The sequence below is a fragment of the Daktulosphaira vitifoliae genome, unplaced genomic scaffold (genome assembly GCF_025091365.1).
Source record: "Daktulosphaira vitifoliae isolate Bord-2020 unplaced genomic scaffold, ASM2509136v1 Scaffold_2, whole genome shotgun sequence".
Lineage (NCBI taxonomy): Eukaryota > Metazoa > Arthropoda > Insecta > Hemiptera > Phylloxeridae > Daktulosphaira > Daktulosphaira vitifoliae.
The window spans coordinates 9,072,264-9,085,473 of NW_026099573.1; the positions used below are offsets into that span (position 1 = coordinate 9,072,264).

General features: G+C 26.3%; 1 long non-coding RNA gene across 3 annotated transcripts in view; it reads right to left on the reverse strand.

Moving 5' to 3' along the window:
* Window positions 1–12,770, reverse strand: part of LOC126897489 (uncharacterized) — a 16,175-nt gene extending 3,405 nt beyond the window's left edge. Inside the window, exons 1-3 of one of the 3 annotated variants that reach the window (XR_007702114.1) lie at window positions 12,560–12,770; window positions 11,218–11,401; window positions 10,977–11,129 (exon numbers count right to left, since the gene is read on the reverse strand). This is a non-coding gene — a long non-coding RNA (uncharacterized LOC126897489). Of the gene's footprint in view, window positions 1–10,553; window positions 11,130–11,217; window positions 11,402–11,521; window positions 11,760–12,559 lie in introns of those variants that run through there. The other 2 variants (XR_007702113.1, XR_007702115.1) reach the window with 2 other exon arrangements.
* Window positions 12,771–13,210: the final 440 nt, after the last annotated feature.

Sequence of the window (13,210 nt, forward strand, 5' to 3'; positions counted from 1 at the left end):
CGGGGGAAACTCTATACGTGTGGCATATAACTAATATTTAATTATATATATATATATATATATATATAATAATGAAACTTAAGTACGGAAATATGTCATACACGAGGTATAACTGTATTTTGTGAGTTGGCGGTGCGCGGGGGAAACTCTATACTTGTGGCATATAACTAATATTTAAGTATATATATATATATATATATATTTAATATAATGAAACTTAAATACGGAAATGTATCATACATGAGGTATAGCTGTTTTTTATGGGTTGGCGGCGCGCGGGGGAAATGTTATAAGTGTTTCATATAATTAATATTTAATTATAAATATATATATATATTGACAATTTATTATAACTGGGTGGGGAATTCACTGCTGTCGGGTTGTGTGATTAAAGTAACTCGTTGAAGAGGGAATGTGAAGGAAACCTAGCTGGTTTATTTGAAAAATAAAATTAAAAAAAACTAATATAAGCGTGTTAATAAAACATAAGCGTGTTAAAATCAAGTCAGCAAATGGTCTTCTTACCTTGATCCAATGTAAGACCGGTTAAGATCCTTACTGGGGAAACAGTTGACACTACTTACGTCATAAAAATGTGGTCGACACTGGTTTTGAGGATAGAGACCCGTGGGCTGTTTATTAATGAGCAACAACAGGTTATTTCAACGGAAAATAAAACAAACCTAATAGATGAACATAATAATAAAATAATCTTCGCATAATATCGCGGCACTTTCGCTGTCATCGACGACGCGTTGTCCGGCGTAATCCTCTGGCGTCTACAGGTTAGCAGCGATGATGTCGACGGTGCGCGAGTGCGGATCGATTCGTGAACATTGTCACTTTGACAACGTGAAGAAGACTACGGTATCAATAGCGGCGGGACGTCGTCGGGCATGCGGCACTCGCTGGACTTTGCACCTCGGCGTATAACGCGAGATGTTGGTCAGTCAAATACTCATAATAAGGCGACGGCTGATAAAGGTGGCATGAGTTGGGGGGCATCGTGTATAATGATGCGACGCGGGGCTGTGTCAGTCAAAATAATATATATATATAATTTATGACACGCACGTGTATACGGGTATGAAAACCAAAAATAAAATTATACAGAAAAATAGTGTAGTCGCCGACTGGTGAGCGGGGTGGGGTGAATGCGCTACGACGGTCTAGTCTCAAGGTCATAGACGACGGGATACGAGACATAATAACACGTGCCGCGTGGAGTTACAAACAACATACAAACAACATACAAACAACATACAAAATACATGTGAAACTAATAAAAGCGTGTTAAAAAATAAATAAATTACAGACACGGGCGGTGATAACTTTTTCAATGTAAAACCTATTGACTCTGTTTTGCGGACAAATTTGGAGAATTACCGTACCGTGGCGTTAATTAATCCCGTCAAACGGTACTACTACGGTTATGTATGGCGGCGGGCGTTTAGACGAATTCGTTGCGGAAACTGTAGTAATCAGATAAGAACAGTAGTGATGTGTTTTTTTTACTGTCTGTTACCACTTTATTAAATTTATTTAAAATCGCTAACTTTTGAAATTTGTTCAATGTTTTTTACTTAAAACTGCCATAACTTTTTTAAAATAACCAAATTTAAATAACTTTTTTTTTTTAAGATACATGAGGTATTTACCTATCATATAATATGACAACTTTTTCACAAAAAATTAACAATTTACACTTAATTTTTGAAAGTGTTCCGGAAAGTCTGACACTTTTATATACATCTTAAACTAAAGCTAATGTAATGTACTTTTTTTATAAAAAAAAAAAAAATTTCGGACTTATCTCCTATGTGTAAATGGTTGTCGTAGTTAAAAAAAATGCAATTCTGTTATTAAAATTTACGATTGCATAATTTATTTTTCAACTATAAATTACAATAATTTTTTTAAAAATTTATGGATCAATACAAATTTTTTTTCATAAATATTTGGCGTTTACTTCTTTTGTGTTAAAATCTAATACGAGTAAAAAGAACTTTTTCAACTTAACTTTTGAAAATGTTCCTGAAAGGCTGACACTTATATATATATTACTATTACTATGCTATAACTTATTGAAAAGTGTATGGATCAATACAGTTTTTTTATGAGAAATAATATTTATATCCCTCTTTCATTCGACATACTTTATCTTAATCAGGATATAAATAAGGAAATAGAAGATCATGTAGCTTTTGGAATAATCAACCAATTTTTTATAATTAAACACTATCTAAGATTTGTATGGATGCGTTTTTTATTATAGTGATTTTAATCACAGTCAGATATCATTATACTTGATCCAACTATGCCACGTCACCACTGTGCCGCGACCCCCCTGTGTTGGGTTTTTATTTCTCAATCATATACCGAATGCTCGGGGATTCACTTCGCCGTACATCTCCCCCCCCAAAACCGGTGTACGGCGGAGTAAAAATATTTCTGCGGTGCGGACGACGACAACGTCCGTTACAGACGTCCAAAAGTACCGTCGCAATGCATACCGTATTTTATACGACGTTACTATGACAGAAAATCTACATTGGAATAATAAAAAGTCAACGAAAATTACTCTATAGATTCGTGTGATTTATTATTACTTTAATCAATGTGCATAAGTTACAACGTGTTATATCTTAAGAATACAATTGTACTTCCCGTGCGATAAGTATTAAATATACAGTGAATTATAATTTAAATTAAATAATTTAAGCATGACATTTTTTTATTTTATTATAAGTTTAATATTTTTTTGCGCATTTATTTCGTTACTTTCTTTTTCTTTCTTTTATATCAACTTGATCAAATGCTCATTTATGATTTTATTGTAAAAATAAAGCACCGCATGTAAAGTGTTCTTTTCGTATTTCGCGGGGATGTAAGTTTTCGAGGTTTCGTCGTCCGCTGAGTTGTTGAAAAACGTCCAATATTTTATCGCAAACTCGAGCATTTTTTCGAAATATCTAGTCGGGGTCACTCCCAACACCGTAATATTGAATATTTTCACATCGTTAAACAACAGCTTGTAAACGCCCACTTCGAAATCCTGCAACGCATCGATCAGAGTATAGTCCGCGTTCTCAGAATTCAAAATAGTGTCGTTCAAGAGTGTCTCCAGATCGGAAATGTCCGTATTATGATGTTTCATGAATTTGATGACGTAACTCGTTGATGTGCTAATTAGAATCCTCATGTTGTGATTCGACGAGTCAAATGTAAGCTTGAACGTGCAATAGCCTACAAACATGTACAGCAGTTTGTACGCCCTGATTTTCGCGGCCATCATATACTGCCTCGTTTCGATAAGGCCGGCGTTTATCGTGTCGAACACGACGTCACTGGGATTGCTAAATATCAGCTCAGACTTTATGAGATTACCGTTAGAATATTTTTCCCAATCAAACGCGTTGGAAAAACAACAGACCGTGAGAAGCGTTATGGCGATCGAACACGACAACAATGTTGATTTCATCGCGGTTAAATTTTTTGACGTCACTTGTAGGATATTCAACGGTCGTTAGACAAAAAAGCTCGAACGATGATATCTAAATGATATCCAACGATTTTGATAGCTATATATATACACACAAGGGAAAATATAATTGAATACAGTGTGTTTAATGCTAAAAAAAAAAAATTACATCAATAAATTTAACGCTTAAAAATTATAATGCTGTAATATTTGCATGGACTTATCGTGGCGCGTTAATTTCTTAAAGCACATTAAACAAACAGATGAAAAATTTACTAACAAAATCAATAAGTTGTGTTTGCATTGTCGCTTGAGGCTTCAGTGTGTTATTTCTAAGCCGTGTTTAAACGCAAAAAATTTTTAACTTTTTTTTTCAATATAGCTACTACTGCTAAAAAAATTAATTTTTCTTCTTCAAATTTATAGGCGCTATTGAGAAACATCCCCATAACGAGTGACAAAAAAAAATCAAGACCCGCAATGCTCAAACAATTGTAATGCGACCCGGCGGCGTTCGGTGAATTATAAAAAACTACTTGATTCCGAAGGATCATTGACGACGGAACGATCGCCCCCTTACTAAAATTAATTAAAAGAAGAAAATTAATTGTATATTCTTAATTCTACATTTTTATTAAAAATGCAAATTTTTAAATAATAAATATAGTTTAAAAAAACTAAAAAAACATGCATTTAAAGCACATCGAACTAAAAAGTTAAAAATAATATTTAAAATGAGCTTAAAATAATTATGAATGAAAAATACTAGTATTATTGTGATAAAAGCGTCGGGTGCTCAATATACGAAATATATGGCACAAAGCACCCTTTTATCACAATAATAGTAGTATTTTTCGTTTAATCTCTGATATCGCTAGACCAATTTTGATGAACAATACGTCAAAAGATCACATATCGTATCTAGTCGAAAATTGAAAAAAATTTCCTCGTTCCTCGTAAACGGGGGTAATCCCCAAAAATATTACAAATTTAAAAATTCCTAATTTTCGACATTTTTTTCAATTTTTTTGACTTAAAATTACCATAACTTTAATAAAAATAACCAAATCATTATAATTTTTTTTATAGATACTTAGGTATTTACCTATCATTTGATATATTTTTGTGAACATTTGACCCTTTACCAGCCCACAGGAAGGGATTCAAAATGGCAACTTTTTCAACTTAACTTTTGAAAATGTTTCGAAAATACTGACACTTTTATATACAGGGTGATTCATTAAGGATAAGACACTCGATTACTCAGTAACTATTGAAAATTTTAAATTCTTGTAAAGAGAAAAATTACTAAGCTTATAAAACTCTACAATAATATGAAGTTAAATAATTTTTTTTTTTATCCCTTCAGGGAAAAAAATGTTTATTTATAATTTTTTTTAATGGGAACCACTATTTTTGATTTGATAATATGATAGAAAAAAAAATTACAAATAATTTTGTTCTTACAATTTTTTTTATCCGAACAACCGTTTACGTTTTATAATTGTTTAAAGATTTTGACTTCAAGAATAAATATTGTCATATATTACGTTTAATAAAATCGGTGGCAGTGCAACCGGTATTTTTGATTCCACTGTGGTGACAATAATAGGTTATGATAGCTCACAAATTATTTTTTATGGTAGTTATTAAGAAAAATATCCAGGCCGGTTTTTCGTCAATGTATATTATTAACTATCGTTTAGTATAAGAGTATGTCTTTTAATAAACGTTCATTTTGAAAGATAAGATACGATGGGTGCAATAAAATTATACATGTTCTATCTGTTTAATCGTAAACAGCTTGTATTTTTATCAAAATATGTATATGGAAATTCTGTCTAAATATCAAAGTACCTTTATACCATGGTCAGTCGTTGTGCTATTCAAAATCACATAATTATAAAGTGATTTTGAATATCACTTAATATATGTATAAAATAGACAATATACATTTTATAAAAAGATTTAATGCTCTAAAAGTTAATAAATCAAAAATTTATCTTTAGAAAAATAAAATATAATTTTAAATCAATATTATTATTAATAGTATCTTGTATCATGTTTTTAAAACAATTGCAAATTTAAAAAAGAAAATATTAAAGAATCTAAAAAAGAAAAAACGAGCAAAATTATTTTTCTACCACCAACATAAATCAGGAGGGAAAGAAAGTATACCCCCCTGAATTATGTTGGTGGTAGCGTGGACACTAGTTGGACATTGAGTGATGGTACGATATCTGGCCGCACCGACGTTACCAAACACGCTCTCGAAGAAAAGTGCCCCATCTCACCTATCCCGAAAAACGCGTTAAGAACACCGCTGCGACGAGATTCGAACCACCTACCAGAATACATAGAAATCGGTATTTTACCCAATGCCGCTAGTGCCCACGGTGACGTCATGAAGCAAAAATGTACTTATTTAAATGACACAAATTGAAGAGTTTATACATGACTTATTATCAATAATATTATAATAGATGCATCCCTTGTCTGGTCAAAGATTTTTAAAATTTTTCAGCGGATTTAAAACATTTTTCATTTTAATAATACCTTGGTAAATTCAATCTTAGTACCAATGGTCAATTTGTTTATTAAATTTAATCAAATTATATAAACTCGTTAATGTTTTATTTAAATATTTACTGAGTTCTTTATTATTCTGTAATGGTAATCATAAAACCGTTCATGTTAGACGTACATTAATTGTTTTAAATTATTAATATAAAATGATATTTATTTAATGAAAGCATAATTTTTTTATTTATTAATTCCCACCACTATAACAACAAAAATCTGTTTCAAAAGCACATAAATTGCAATAATAAGTTTAGTAATATGATATCAATTTACTAATGATTTTTTATTGTCAAAACAAATTTGTTTCCTATTATATTAACAGATTAAAAATAGGGGTTCCCAATTATAAAAATTATAATTTTTAACTTTAATTTTTTTAAGTCAGCATCAATTGAATTAATTTAAAAAAATATATATATATCAAATTTTCTAATTTGTAAGGATACATAAAATGACCGAAATTTTTATTTAGATGATCTTTATTTTTTCTTTGTTAAACATAATTAGGGGTTTATTTCATATTCAATAAAATGTATCTTTATAGTTTTAAAAACCTAATATCCTTCACTGATCTCCTCATATACATTTATGAATAATAAATGATGCGTTAGTAAAAAATTACAAATTGTTTAAAAAAAATATTACTCACTAATAGTAGCAGTAATCAAATAAAAAAACTCAATAATTCATATAATAAACTTCAGTAAAACGTGTTTTGTAAACATTTAATTAATGAAAGTGAAGCTTTATTAATAAAAGTAATCAGATGTGACTTTATGAATAGCTCATATGTATATTATACTTGGTACTTCAACATAAAATTTTGAAGAAAAATATTCCATAATTTTTATAATATTAACAATAACGTATTATGATAATCATTTTTAACACGTTTATATTAGTTTCATGTATAGTTTAACCAACATATATGTTATTGCTGACGGTTTGCACACAACACTCGTAATGCAAAGGACTGTTAATAAATTCATGTAAAAGTCTAAGCACGATTACATTTAGAAGGTTAATTTTAGGTTATAATTACACTTATATGTATATGGTAGTATTTTAGTTATTTTAGAGGAGCAGTTTTCAATTTGCGCGTATAAAAACTTCCCTTTTTTTCTTTTCCCGCTAATCAGGTAAAACCAAACCTTTTAATAGGTTTGAAAAAAAGATAAGGGCGGGTATTTTTATGAATACTGGTAATAATGAATATTCAGTGTTTTTATACTTTTTTACCAACTTAAATTTGAAATAACTTTTTAATAATTTTTCAATAAAAAAAAATTATTAATAATTAACCCTTCCTAGAGATGTTAGAAGTAACTTAACCCATTAAAACCTCCGATCGGCTATAAGAANATTAAAACCTCCTATCGGCTATAAGAACTCAGCTAAGTTTCATCGCTATCAATGTGTACATTATTTTTATTGCAGTACATTGGTATGTTAGTTAATTAACTATTTTAACAACTATATTTACTACTTACACAATATCAAGAATCAATTTATACGATTTAAAAGAGTTCTAATTTCAAAATAAAGAGTAAATCAATTATCTAATTAGTTGTTATTTCATGTTTAAATTAATTTGACATTTATCACTGTTCTTAAACTAAAATCATAGATTTAAATTCAAAACTTATTTTTTAGTATGTTAAATATTCTTAGAATTTCACTATATTACCAAAACCATATTAAATTTTATTTTGATAAATTAAACCATAAAAATTCAAATCACAGTTATTGCTTTTAAAATGGTACAATTTTCAATTTTTTAATGCTGTACAAGATACAAAAAAATAAACTTAATACTTAATCAGTCAATAATAGATATAATATTATTTACATTTCAATATTATTTTGTATTAAAATAAAAAAATAACAAGGTAAAATTAAAAATTAAAATTTTAAAGAGAATTTAATCAACTATACAGAAATATTTACAAAATTAGTTATTAATAAAGAAAAAAATTTAATTTTAAATGGCTTATAATACATTGTGTTACTAATATTTTTACATTAAAATTTAACCTTAAAATTTGCTAGATCTTTCCTACAATGATTACATTACATAAATATTTTTGGATCCAATCGTAATCTTAATTTAATTGAATAATCCATAAAGTTATTATATTAGTATAGAAAAATTTTTTGCTATATTTTAATTATAAAGTTATAATTACTAATTTTTATTATATCTTGTCTATATTCTGATAAATACATTATTATTAAAACAAAAAATTTATAATTAATACTATACTTACATTTAAAATGAATAAATTTGTGTACATAGAAATAATTAACAACTATCAAATACTATATTTTTTGTGGGCCTCAACAAAATGACACTTTTGCTCGTTTGTCTATTAAGGTCAGAGTTGGGTCAGTATAATACACAAAAGTATAAGTATTATATGTACATATTACACATCGACTTTTTTACAAACAATACTCATATCATGACAAATGATTCATAATTAAAAATAGATTATTTTTTTAATTTATATTAAAATATTGTATTTATTTAATTAATTTTTACTTCACTTTAAAAATATAAAAATATAATCGGTGAAATCCCAAAAAATTTCCACAAGAATGACTAACACATAATTTATCACATAAAATATAAAAACATGAAAAAGTTAATATTTTGTTAATTTTATGAGATCATCAATTGATGTTTATTAAATAAAAGGTTTAAAATCAGTGTGATCTATTAAAGAATAAACATTAGTATTCATAAATTTTATGTAAATGTATAATACTTTTATTAAATGTATAATACTTTATGTTATTATTCAATAACATAAAGTATTATACATTTTATACATCTACATGTATACATGTTCTGTAAGTAAGGAAACAGGTTTCTATAGTTCTTATGTTTATAACAATTGATCTGTTTCCTTACTTACTGAACACCAGTACGTGTGTATTATGCATTGTATAAATAAAATCAAATATACATTTTATTACCCAACCCTGATTAAGGCTCAAAATTGCATGAATTTGTATGTTATACAAAATGCTGGTTGTTTTTGAAACCAGCTCTTCAATTGAATCAGTCATTTCAAAAACTACATTTGTTACTGATTTTTCAGTAATGACTTTGTCAAATTTGATAATTATACATTATTATGTATACTTATGTATTTTGGGTAAAAATTTCATTTTTCAGATTCATATTTACTACAAAAGTCAATGACTTCATTCAAAAATGTTTCTATATTATAACATTTTGTCAAGTTAAGTTTTTGTTATTAAAGAGAAATATTTTATTTTTTTTTTAATGTTTTATTAAAAGTGCAATGGTTTATTAAGCAAAAACAACAAAATGTTTATTTTGAAAAAAGTTGTTACCTATAACCAAGTTAAGATAAGTTAAATTTTTAGGAAAAAAAATATATTATTTTATTTTATTTCTTGATTTAGATTTCATATTATAAATTTCTATTCACTGCAAAAACAATGCAAATCAAAAATATTTTATTTCAATTTAATGAATTTGGTCAAAGTTAGACTATTTAAAACTATGAATTATGAATACCAGAAACCTTAAAAATAAATTAGTAAATAGGTGTAAGTGCAAAACAAGTTCTAGAGCTATTAAGTTTTTTTTGATACATGGAAATTTAAATTTTATTACTTATGTTGTTTTTGAAATGACCGTTTCAATTATTTTTTATCATTATTTTGTAGAAAACTTTTTTTCTTTTGCTCAACTTAGAATTTTTTTCAATTTGGAATTGTGAAACACCTGTATGAGAGTTATACTTCATACTTTATTCCATGACAGAATATGCGTAATACATGAATTCATGTAGAATATGCGTAATGCCATAGAAAATTAAGTATTAAGATAACCCTCCTACAGACATTTTAACAATTCCTAATGAAAAAAAACCTGTTTCACAAAAAAAAATCTTGTTTCCTCATAAAATGCATTGCAATCATGCCTCCGCTAGTATAGGTCTTGGGGTTAGGTCTAGTATGGAGTTTTTGTTCTGAATAACTATTATTACTCCCTTTAAAAAAAAATAATAATATCTTCATCATGTAATAATTTTTATCGGAAGAAATTTATCCCACCTAAACTACTTTCTTTCAAGCACAAGAAAAACTGTAAAACCTAGCACTGACACAATGAAAAGTGAATAAGTAAAAATGTATTTATTTTAATTTATAAAATTTATATATATAATTTTTTTTTAAATTATATGTTAGCATCTTCTAATATTAAATAACTGTCAATTATAACAATTAAATAATGCAAAGTGTATGAACCTTATATCATCCTATGCCCTTTTCTTGGCACGGCACTGATGCCAATTTTAAAATACAGTGGAACCTGGATAAGTTAAAGCTCAAGAGAAATTACTTTTTTAACTTAATAAGGTTTTTGAAAAAGGAAAAATTTGACTTCAAATTATTTAAGAATTTGAGTTTGATTCCAATTGGTAATACTAAAATTTCTGAAGTNGAATTTGAGTTTGATTCCAATTGGTAATACTAAAATTTCTGAAGTTTTAATGAATTTATGTATTTATTTTAATAATTAACAGCTTTTAAATTTAAACTAATTGCTTTAATTAGTCTAACCTACCACATTCAAATCTTTTAGCTATAAAAATACAAATAATTTATTTGTATTATCTATAATATTTATTTCTTTTGAGTAAAATTTCTTTTTTCAAAGAACGCAATATTCTTAACCTTATAATTAAAATGCTTAAATTTTAAGCAAATTTTTTTCTTACAACTCCTTCTAATTGAATTTAATTGGATAATTAATCTAATAACTACATGTATAACTCTAATACATTACCTTACTTTAAGTTCAAAATTTAACAATTATCAATAGATTTAATTTTTTTAAGTTAAAGTATTACTATAAGAATAATTAACATACAAGAGATTTAACTACAATACTGTCATTTCAATATAACAATTCATTCTATTATTGATCTCACAATATTCTTATACTTGATAGAAGAAATTAAAGTTTACTAATGTTATATGCTTAGAATCATGTATACAAAACCAATAGACATCATATTTGTAACTGAAATTAAATTTAAAACAAATTAAATTAACTTACATGAGATAAAAATGGTAATGCTAAAAAGCAAAATTTATTTTATTAAACTCACTCAAGTTTTTTTGAGAACTGTGCATTTATTTGATATGTGACTCTTTTTCATGATATAGTCATGGCAATAGCAAAATCATTATTAAATCATTTGTGTTTCTTAATATTAATTTTATGATATCAAAGTATCTTAATTACAAGTGCATACTTAAAAGTACAGATACTTACAACAGCAGGTATTAAAACTAAAAATTAAATTAAAAACAACAAATTTTTAATTAGATTATTATGTATGAAGAAGTAACTAAAAACTTAATTTACAATAGAAAAAATAATGTTAAAAGAATTTATGGATGACGACTTACGTAACAAGTCATAATAATTATAATTTGTGCAAATTTTCACATATTATTACAGAGTAAAATTAAAATTATGTTTATTCCAATCTACGCATGCTTAATCAAATATTTATAAACTTATCAAAATAGTTGCATAATATTTTCTTAACATCTACAGTGAAATATAAACACAATCATAAATAAAATTATTTTTATTAAATGGAAAATTAATATTCAGTAGCTACTCCATACAATTTTTTAATTAGGTATACATACTTTAGGTTTATTATTTTTTGCCCAGAGTTGAATTATTATCTTTTATTTAAAAAATGTATACAAAACTTTAAATTGACAAATGTAAGAAAACTTCTAAGTACTTATTTTATTATAAATAAAATTATTATTTTTTATTTAAATTACTAAATATTTCACTATTTCCCATACTCCAATTATGTAATTTCATAATTATTGTCATATACAAATTAGACTCATGCAATATTTTATTTAAAATCATTGCCAGAGTTAAAACTACAAATTAATAATCAAATTTTAACCAATATTTCAATTAAGTCATAGTTCAATTTTCATATGACTAAATAAATAGAATACTTATAAATATGTTTGATGCATACACATTACACTTAAGTTTTTAATAACTCTATTTTTTTAAAACTAAGCTACTTCATAAAATCAAATTTGTTTCCCCAACTATAAAAATTATTAAGTTTTACAAAACAATTAAAGTTTAGTATAAATACTACCTAAATAAATTATTAACTAATAAAAAAAATTTATTCAAAATAGTTAACGCTAGATGCTAGTTTTAAAATTATTATATTAAGTATAACAATATTATTCAGCATATTATACTCATTAGGAATAGTTGGGTAATATTGTCATAAATGAAAAATAATTAATAAAAAAATCAAGATTACAATGATCATTTAAATGTAATATGAGCAAAAAAATAGATTGTCAACTTATTCTTTTGGGAGCCTGAAGCTTCCCCTAAATATGACCCTAATTATACTGCACATCTATTATTACATCATTATATCTACTTACTTTTTAAGTAACAAAACATACTACAGCAAAATTAATTTTCCTTAAAAGTGAAAAATATTGGTTTTCCTTCATTTAGGTATAAATTCTTAGTAATTTTGTCTTTCAACAGCCGAAAATCCAAAAATTTTAAATATCTTCTTAAGTAATTTGTTTCCTTAATTTTCCAATATAAATAATTTTCCTTGTGGCTATATGATAAAAGAAAATGATCAAAGAAGATCAATATAAGCATTGTTTCGTAATTGAACTTGCCTATTATTTGACATTTTTTTCCTTAAATGATCTCAATAAACTTTCAAATATAATTTATTAATTGTAACGATATAAAAATAAAATAATTAATAATTAATATGTTACATTGAATCACTTTATTTATAACATTATTAAACATTTAATATACAAAAACGTTAAACAACGCAAGTTTGTATACAGATGTCGAGTTAATTTAATACTCAATTCAGTTTTCTAAGGTTATGTTAAGTCTTATTGAATAATGAACAAGAATTTTTTTTCACGCGTGATTGTAATACAGCGGCGAATTAGTATTTAATTCAATACAATTTATGAGGTTATTGAATGAGCGCAATGCTCGATAATTAATTTACCAAAAAAAGAACAATTATTTTGTCTTTAATATAACCTCATACCTGT